Below are 10865 nucleotides of genomic sequence, written 5' to 3'. Positions count from 1 at the left end.
CTATCAGGTGATTAAACAACTTCTTCCAAAAAAGGTGCAGGACCAGATGACTTCACTAGAGAATTCTAGCAAATATTCAGAGAAGAGTTGACCCTTGTCTGCACAAATTATTCTCAACTATAGAAAAAGACAACAAACTCTCAAACTTGTTTTAGGAAAACATCAGGCAAAGACATTTTCAAGGAAGAATACAGACCAATATCCCTCATGAACACGGACATAAAAAGTTCTCAACAAAATACTGGCTAATAGATTCCAATAACAGATCAAGAGCAAAACAAAATAACATGATCATTGATAGGAGGGTTTAATATTGTGAAAACATCAACACCCACACAATGCAATCTAAAAATACAATGCAATTCTGATCTAGATCCCAACTTTGTTTCTTAAAGAAATGATGGAACTAATTATTAGTTTCACATAGAGAGGGAAGAGACGCAGGATAAGCAAATAACTTCTTAATGAGAAGAACAAAGAAGGAGGCTTCTCACTTCCCAACCTCAAAATCTGTTATTTAGCCACAGTAGTCAAAACAGCCCGGTACCAATACAATGACAATGCATAGGCCAGTGGAACAGAATAAAGAACCCAGATAACTTAAATTACCCACAGACAAATGATATTTGACAAAAAGCCAAAAAAAATTACTTGGGATATGCATAGTCTCTTCAACAAATGGTGTTGGCAAAATTCTATTTCCCTTTGTAGAAGAAGGAAACAGAACCTATATCTCAACCCATGTACAAAAATGAACACAAGATGGATTAAAGACCTAAATGTAAATCCCAGAACTATATAGATCATCAGTCAGACAGTATGGATAAACTTAAAGATATTGTTGCAGGACATAAACATACTATCAAATACAATGGAAGCACACGTAACACATGACCAAACAGATGTGTGTTAAACAGGGTTCTTGTTAGACAGAGTTCTCTAGAGAAACAAAACCAGAATGCTAATACTTTTATCTACACTTATACAGATAGATAGATAGATAGATAGATAGATAACACAAGAAATAAACAGTTAATTAAATTATAAAGCAGTACAAATGGCTCAGTGCAACTCACTCCCATGAGAGAGTTGTGAGACACTGACAGTCCTTCAAGTCTTGAGTGTCGCCCAGTAGTTCTCTGTAGAGCAATTCAGGCTATCCAGGCACAGACAGAAAACAGCAAGGTAGGTCACCAAGTCAGCCAGATGACAGGGTCCAACAGTCCCCAGCTCAAGAGATGTAAATTCCAGTGGTGTGGTGAAGCAGGTCTTGAAGGAGCCTCAAATTACAGTGACACAGTTCACGAGTTAGATGTCCCACAGGCAGTGTAGCTTGCAAATCAAGGCAAAGAACAAGCAAGGCAGCTGCGCAATGGTCCTACGATCAAAGAGCAAGAGACAAGAAAGGCGAGGTTCGCCGAGCCATTTATCTCTCCGCCATTCAATTAATCCCACGTGTGTTTATTGGCCAGCTTAGCGCAATAAACTAACTACTTCAAGATGTCTGGGACCTACTAAAAATGACACTAATGTGTATCAAAAGACTTCACCAAACGAGTAAGAAGAGTGAGAAAAAAATTGACAATGACACAATGGACAAGTGATTAATCTCTAAAATCTATAGGAACTACAACACCTCAGTAAGAAAAAGATGAACAGCCCAATTAAAAAGTGGGCCAAGGACATGCAGACAGTTCATCAAAGATGACATCCAAATGGTCAAAGAATATATGAAGAAATGCTCATGATTCAGGAGATGCAATCAAAACAAAAGTGAGATCCCACTTTCTCCCTACAATCACAGCCAAGTTGGAAAAACACACACCCACAAACAGAAGATAAATGCTGGAGAGGGTGGAGAGAGAGGGGAACAGTCACACACTGCTGGAGGGAATGTAATTACGTGTAACGGCTGTGGAAAGTGATATGGAGCTACCTCAAGCAAATGGGCATAGTAAGCCTGTATTACCCAGCAGTACCTCTGCTGTTATCTATCCTCAAGAAGTAACAGCAGTAACATGGACAGACGTATAGTCCTCGTGTTCATCATAGCAAGAAGAGGGAAACTACATTCACATCAGTAGATGAATGGATAAAGAAACTTTGGTACATAGAAAATGGAATACTACACATCACTAAAAAATGATGATGACACCACGAACCACCTCGTGGCATGGACAGACCTAGAGAACATGGTGCTGAGCGAAATTATCCAATCACAAAAGGACAAATATTGTATAAGACCACTCTTGCAGGGCGGCGGGGAAGGGTGGTGGACAAATTAAAAGCTTTCATACCAAAGGGAACAGAATTTGAAGTTTCCCAAGTGCGGTAGGCCCAAGGTGGGATGATAAAGCAATGTTCTAGACTGTGAACTTGAGTGAAATGGAAGAGAGGGGGCCATGAGAGGAAGAAGGTAAAGTGATGGGGAAACCATGGGTGGGGGTGTTGTTGATGAGTGGTTGAAACTGTTGACTACGGAGCTCATTATCTGAAAGTATAAACCCTCATCTCATTTACTACCAACTAAATTAACAAACTGACCAATCCCTTCTGTTTTTGTTTCACACATCCTATTTGCCTAGTCCCACCCACTCATTTGGGGACTATTACCCAGACAAGGACAGAAGGGCCCAATTAAGAAATTTCACTTCACAACATCCCTAAACCCAGCGATGCTGCTCTAGATTTACTGAAGCAGATAAAGGTATAGCAGCCATCTGGGACCAGAAATATGTTCGATTAAAGAAGCCAAGTTCATAATATCCCTCTCTTCCTTGTGAAGGAAGAAGACATCTGTTTATTTTTCTTTTATAAACCATAAATTTCCAAATGCATGGGAAATGGTTTTGTTACGTTTGTGATTCTCAACTTGAAAAGTGATTAGTAACTTTCCCTTTAAACATAATGAAATAGGGAAGAATGCTATACCTGTTTTATTCTACTAAATTTGAAGGGCGGCAACTAATTTGTAAGCATTGCTCCATCTCAGTGAGGCTTCCCAGAGTCGAAATCTACTTCCTCCACACCAAACTTTATCCAAGCTGGGCCGGTTCTGCCATCTAGTGACCTCTTCCTGAACTACACTGGAGAGCAGTCTGTCCAAAGCAGTGGGAGTTATCTGAGTGCACAGATCATGTTGTCGATTGTGGCTTTCTCCTCCCTTCATTGTCACCTACTCCTTGTGTGATCTTGGGGAAACAATATCAAATTTCTGAGACTCAGTTTCTTCCTCTGTAAAATGGAAGGAAATACCTCATGTGTGGTTCAATGAAGCACATGTATGTTAATGTATGGAAGGCCCTTAGCAAAATGTCTGGCACTAGGTCAAACCCCAAACCAATTTCATGGCCATTGAGTCCATTCCAACTCAAAGTGACCCTACGGGACAGGGTGGAACTACTCCGGTGGCTTCGGAAACTGTAACTCTGTATGGGAGCACAAAACTGTGTTTTTCTCCCAGCACAAGATAAGTCCTGAATAAAGATTTGTTAATCTTGTTATCCAATAACTACATTAAAGCAGATGCAGAACTGAAAATAAAAGGTCAAAGCATGAGAAATCAAATTATAGACATGTGAGCATTTCATAATAAGTACATAATATTTAACACTCGGAACAGAATCGACCCTCTTGCAGCTTTTGTGGTCATGATTGCAATTGTGGCCATGATTCTGAGTCAATCCCACCTCATCGGATTCCTCATATGTGGATGTTCCCATCACAGCAGCGATCTCCTTTCACTCTATGCCTCTCACAGCTGGTCTTCCTCTTTCTGGAATATTTTCTCAGATATTTCCACAATCCTTAGGACTCACCTACTTTGAATACCAGCACCTCCTGGACAGCTGTGTTAGTCCCGGTTGACTAGAGAAACAAATTCATCGACACTCATATATGTGTAACAGAGAACTGGATATCAAGAAGCCATTATGCGTCAATAAAACAACCTAGCTCAGTCCAGATCAAGCCCGTAAATTGGATATTAGCCCATGACTTCTTCTTCAGACTAAGGCAACACATGGAATGATGCCGAATGCAGGGAGATCAAAGGCTGCTGGGTGGAAAGTCCTGTGGATCCAATGGCAGTGGAAGCATCTCCAGGGCTCTGGCTGCCATCAGCGTGGCTCCATGTGGCTTGTCAACAGGAAGGGGAAACAGAGGAAGTGTGTCCTGTCTCCAGGGAGGAAGAGAGGAAACTCCCAGAATTCATATGAGAAGGCCACGCCCACAAGGAGGCATCAATCAGGCTGTGACCTGATTGGCAGTCTAGAATCCACCCCTCTAGCCTATTTATCAAGTTGACATGAAATTATGTAATACCACAACAGCCCTCTAGTGCTGCCAATCAGAGCTTCATTTCTGTAGGCCTCCACTCTCAGCTCCATTAGGGACTTCACGCAGACAGACTGCACCTGAGAGAATTGGGAAAGAGGTCTCTAGCTGCATAACTAGACGGCGTGGGGCCTGCTGTGAGACATAGTTCTCTCTGTGCAACGGCCCTCCAACACAAAGAATTCACACAACAGGTGCTCCATATCAGCTTGTTGAATTGAATAAAAGGTTAGTCGAGTCTTTACAGCAACACTTTAGCAAGGTTGAATGAATCATAGAGACTTCTGGACATTGCTTTAAACTGGCCTACTGGCTTGACTAAGCAGGCTTAGTGCGTTTAATTAAAAAGATATTTTTATAATAATAACAGATCTCATTAAAGAACATTTGGAAATGACTAAAAAATAAAGAAACAGATCATGACTCCACTACACAGACAGTATAAGCACTGTGAGGACATCTTTCAGTATTCGTTCATCTATACCTTTTTAAATTATGTGGTTTGATCCTCATTAATTTGCCATTTCATACCGATTTTTCATTTAGCACACTGTAAGTATTTTACCATGATATTATAAACAAATCAAAAACCCCAAGCTCACTGACACTGAGTCGATGCCGACTCATAATGACTATGCAGGGCAGGAGAGAGCCGCCCCTGTGAGTCTGCAAGAAGACTGTAGCTCCTTCCAGGAGTAGAAAGCCCAGTCTTTCTTTCTGCACATGAATATAAGGAATTACAGTCTTAAAAAAGAAGTCCACGTAGAAAAAGAATGTGTGGAAACTGACTGTGGCAGCAATGTACAATTCTACTTGATGTGATTGAACTACAGAATGATAGTGTATATGTAACAAATCCCAATGAATAGATTTTAAAAAAGAAATAACTAAAAAAGAGTACACTAAGTAAAATAACTAGTTTACTGAACGTGATTGTATTTTAGATATTTAGTTTGTATTTTTTAAAACCTATTACATATGAAAGGGCTTCAAAGCACTGGTGGAAAGATTCCATTATCTTTTAGTTCCATTTTTATATAATATCAAACATAAATCTTTGGGCATAAAGGTTTCTCTGTCTAGGGATGATATCTTTTTATGAACCCCACCAGCATATCCCTCTTGACATTCTTATTACAGTGCATCCTGGTGGACCACGAATTGGAATACTGCAATAAACTGAATGTCCTGTCAATAGAAAGGCAAGCAGAAAATGGCTTTGACTTGGGCTGCCTCCAGGTCACCGGTATGCACCCTGACTGTCCAAGCCCATTGCAGATGTCAGGAAATGCTTTGCAAGATTGCATTGGACAGGCAGGCCACGTTCGAAAGCCATTCTCTCATATTGTTTCCTTGTTTTTCATATATGTGCTTCATTTCATTTTAAAGGTGAAATAGGCATGCCCAATAAAAATGAGCTGATTTTATATCATTCTTCTATGAAAAAAAAACTCTTTTGGTTCCCAAATTTATTCATGTATAACTTTGTTTATTTCACATCTTTATTTTAATTTTGCTAAATCCCATGCTTATATATAAGTATAGAGATAGCTGTTAGAGATGAGTTAGACACATTATTCAAAAGATCATATCAGCAATGGCACTGTCTTAAGAAGTGGACTTTAATAGAAGTAGCAACAATAGTCTTCGGGAGCAAAGTGGGAGAGTTCATTTGTTCTGTATTGAAGAGGGCTTGGAATTGGAAGGAGTATTTTTGAGTGAAGGGAGGCATTCATGGAAGAACAGAATAGAAAATCAAGATGGAAAGAGAATGGGGCTAGATCCTGAAGGGTTTTATATTTTCACACTTCCAGATTGTTGTTTATTGTTAGGCTGGCTTGTCTAGAGAAACAAAAGGAGTGATACTCATGTGTACAAGAAAGAGCTGTATATCAAGAAGTAATCTGACGTCAAGAAGGCATCCCCGCCCAGTCCAGCTTACGTGTATGGGTCCTGTGCCAGCCAGTGCCCTCTTCAGACTCATGTAGCTGCCGCCGGTGGTGCAGAGAAGTGAAGCAGGACACAGGAAGCTCACAGGCTGGTGGGTGCAGAGTCACATGGATCCAAGGTCAGTGGAAAGAAAGACATCAGGGTGCCAACAGCTCTCAGGCTTGAGCGGCACGGGTACTGAGTCCTAGCAAGCAGGAGGGGGAAGAGGCAGAGAGAGGGTGGGGGAGGGCTTCCCAGTGTGCAGCTTATAAAACGATCACACCTCCTAGGTGGCACCTTTGGGCTGTGACCTGAATGCAGATTGGATTCCACCCCTACGCAAGGCAAATGTTGGGTTTATCTGGAGGCCAGGAGCTAATTGGTCCAGCTTGGTCAAAGCAGTAGGTGCATGTATATGAGGAGGGAGAGGTAAGGTCAGAGAGGTTCAAGTGCAGTTGAAAATTAGAGAGCAGGGTCCATCTGATTGGCACTCTTCTTCTTGGAAAGTAACTCAGCAGGAACGTGGACGTGAATTCCTTAGACAGAGGATCTTTCTCCCGTTAGACTCACTGGCTCACCAGTGACGCTGGATCGTCATGGCTCAGGCATCTGCTCAGCTGGACTGTCCCTGGCACATGTGATATGCCTCAGGAAACATTTGTTGACTGAATAAGTGGATGAATGATTTCTGTCTGTTTCGCTCTGTCGATGTGTGGTGGAGAAGAAGGTTTGCTGGTAAACCAGTACACACTTCCAGAGTCAGGCTGAACGTGGACTTGAGACGCCAGCAGCCCCTCCACACAGAGTAAAACTGATCCATAGGATTTCTGGGGCAGCGTCATCTTCCCTCTGCAGAACAGCTGGTGGGTTTGAACCACCGACTGTGCAGACAGCAACCCAATGCTTAACCCTGAGTGCCAGACAGGACGCATCACCTCTCTCTGTGGATTAAATGGGTTTCAAACAGAGCGCATGGAACAAGGCTGTGGCTTTTTCGAATCTTGAGGATGCAGCACCACACAGGCGTGAGCCCTGGCTCTGGACCCGGCAGAATCCTAGTTCAACGACTTAGGCTGTCTTCTTAGGCGTCTGCCTCCAACAGCCCTAGGAAGCCATTAGTCAGCCTGTCTTCATGCCTGTCTTCCTGCTGCCTCACTTCACACCTGCAAAGGCACGAGCCCAAGGGCCTTAAACAGGAAAATCATCCTTTTCCTTGCACTCACAGATTCCAGCCTTTTTCTCACGTCAGGCTTCTGCTGGCACGCGCAGGGGTCTGCTGGCCCCCATCAAATCTTGCCACGTGGTGCCCGGGCCATCTGGCCCTCACGACGGCGAGCCATATGGAACGGAGCCCCAACTTCCTTGCAAACGCCTAGCTTTTTCCTTCCTTGGATTCTCCGCGTGGCTTTACTGCAATAACCGTTTCTTGAGCTTTCGTCATTGAGGGGAGAATCAATGTTTTTATTGGAGACTCAACGTGTTGTCAGGAGAAGCAGAGTGCATCTTAGCCTTCTTGTTAAGTACTGACCCAAACACTCCACTTCGAGCCCTGTGACATCGGTAGCTCACGATAGCTAAATGGCTCAGGAATTGCATTCCTTCAGTTACCTCCCGCAACTGTGCGGGTCTCTACAGCGGGAATGGCAGTACATTTTCCTGCCTTCTTTCCTCGGATACTTTAAGCTGCAATTATCTTCCACCAGGCTTAGAACATCAGGTACAGTCCCAGCGAGACGATTCCTTCTTAACTGCTTCGTGTTATTAGCTGCATAGGAAATGATATGCAAAGTTCTCAGGTAGGGTTTGGCTCCCACTGCGATACTGGCAGCAAAATGCACACACACTTAAGAGGTTTCCAAACTCTCTGCAACTCAGAGCAAAATGCTTGCTTCTTTAAAGTGAGGGCTTAACTGAGGCCTTAGTCAGTTTTTTAAAAAAATTACTTTTGAGGGTTTTTTTGGTCTAAATACGAGTGGAGGGTTGCTTATGTAAAGATCTTAAGGATTGAAGATTAGTGGTAAATGGGACGGAAGGGCAGGGATGCACTCTCAGCGGCTTCTCAGGAAGACCATAGAGTGAGACAAGCAGAACTGCAGCTGCCTGATGGCTCCTTCTCACCCTTCTTAATTTTTGTCCGCACTCGGGTTCCAAGTGTACCTGCGAAACAGTCTCCCTCTCCGAAGGGGAGCAGTATGAGTGCACTAGACGTTAGTGAAGAAGCCTGGTGACGCATGGCTACGTACTCACTGGCTAAGGGACAGAGTGACGGCTCAAACTCACCCACTGCCTGTGGCAATCTGCTCTGCTAAGGAGTCCATCCCAAGGAACCCCTACGAGGCAGTTAGCTCTTCTCCATCACACGGAGGCGCTGTGAGTCAGAACCTATTTGTCAGCATCTAGCGACTCAGTACCGCTAGTAGAAAATTCATTTTGAAATGTCAGGCCCTTTAAGATGAATTTATCTTTCCAAAACACACCAGAGGAAGAAATAAGCAATCTATGTTATTCACCAGGGGATAATTTCATTGCTCCATAACGTTTCTTAGGCAATGGTTCTAGTCCCACAAACACAAAAAACAAAGCTGATTTTCCCACGCATCTTTTCCAAACCAGAGTCACCATATTACATTTTTGTTAGCCTGATTTACGACATATTACTACACACTGTCAGAAAATCTAGCTATGTGTACCTAACCTCATGAACTCATGCCCAAACTCAACGAGCCGTCTTGTTGTTGGTTGGTCAAGTTGCAGGCACAGTAGCCTGGACCTGGTCGGTATATGAAAATGAATATATGCGTATTGATGCTGTAAGGTGCACTGCAGAACACGGGGTGACCTCACCTCTGGAATTATTGCTGCAAGGACACTTAGATCACACTTATCTTTGAACTCAAAATTGCCCATCCCTTAGTGATTCTCAACAAGTTTGTGTTTTAACACACTTTAATGTTCATAAAATGTTGGTGGGCCACTCTACAGAAGTCAACAGAACAGAAAGGCCAGACACTGCAACGATCAATATAAGTTTTTGCTAACACCTTTGCAACAGTTAAGTTCCCTGGGGGGCTCAGGGAGATAGGTGCTTCCCCGACCCCTTTAACTCCGACCTGTTCTCCTGGCAGCAAGCCACTGGGAATGACATCCAGTCAAAGGAGAGGCTGCAACACAGTCTACAAGCCTCCTAACCAAGCTGTCCAGAAATGCAAGTCACATGAGTCCCTTTCCAAAACCAACCCAAGCGCTCTGCCAGCGAGTCAAGGCTGACCCCAGAGAACAGGAGAGAGATGCCCGTGTGGGTTCCAGCCTTACTCGGCTGGAGAGGCTAGTGATTGTGAACCTGTCAGCAACCCAACAATAGCCAGTTCGCCCCCAGGGCTGGCGGTCCATTTGGGAGCCATACAACGTATTTCTTACTCCCGTAGCATTATACTAGTTTGCCACACCTCCGCTCTTTCAGCTCAAGAGGCAATATCTGTCGCACTCCACTAAACGCGTTCATTGCCACTGATCGCTGTGCTGCCTGCCCACTGCCGCCGGCTGTCCTTCGCGTCTGCGGGCTCAGTCTGATGCTCTGGGAGCCGCTGTCGCTGCAGCAGTGGGAACGGCTGGGAGCCAGCCTGCAGGAGCAAGGAGTCTGAGAAGAGTCCACAGTCCTCCAGTGACCTCGCAGGCCAATCAGTTAGGACCTGAGACTCCTCTCAGAATCCACAGTCCTCCTGCCCTGGGCTGAAGTGCAGGGGCAGATTCGGGGCTGTTGCCTTGGAACACAATCAGCTCCTACAACTTGGGGATTGCCCCTTCAGAACCTCTTCCTCCTTCTTCTTTAGGGTAAACTCTTTACCCCTCTCCCCCGAATAACGAGTAATTAAACATAGAGAATCAGCTACAAAAATGACTGCTTTTTTATAATAAGGGGACAGTCACAACCGATTACGAACGTTAAAAAGCCACATGTACCTCACACATCATACAATCCAGGAAGATAACAGACGTTTTCAAGTGATGCCACCGCATCATGAGACCTGCTCACCGGTGGACTGTGTTCTTCCTGTGATAAACGCAGTCATCATTTACGTTTACAGAGTACCACCTTGGTCTTTCCTCCAGCGCGGCTAATAAAAAACACGACGATCCGAGCTTCAGAAAACTTTGTCTTTTGGAGTCACAGTGCATAATTAGTGATGACATCTGAAATGTCGGGCGGGGGGGGGGGGCTCTCAGCTCTCATTCCTTATGAACGGTAAGATTTCAGGGCCGCTCTAGTTTCCTGAGTAATGACCAGTTTCAGATGCCCTTACACAGACGCCACTCACTACCCAGGTGCTACGCCTTTGTTGGCAACATATTATGAAAGGTTACCTTCATAAAATCCTATCTGAATCCCTATTAATATTTTCTACCGCATCAGTAAGAAATGTAAATCTTTTTCCAGTGTGTTCATATAATTCATCCCACTTCATAAATGAGATGATCAAATCGTCTGAAATCTCAATCTTCTCAAAATTCATCTTCTCTTTTTAATTAACTGTGATCTAAAAAAATACATATATATATTTAAATAATTTTATTGGGGGCTCATACAACTCTTATCACAATCC

The sequence above is a fragment of the Tenrec ecaudatus genome, chromosome 5 (genome assembly GCF_050624435.1).
Source record: "Tenrec ecaudatus isolate mTenEca1 chromosome 5, mTenEca1.hap1, whole genome shotgun sequence".
NCBI lineage: Eukaryota > Metazoa > Chordata > Mammalia > Afrosoricida > Tenrecidae > Tenrec > Tenrec ecaudatus.
This window is presented reverse-complemented; position numbering follows the sequence as displayed.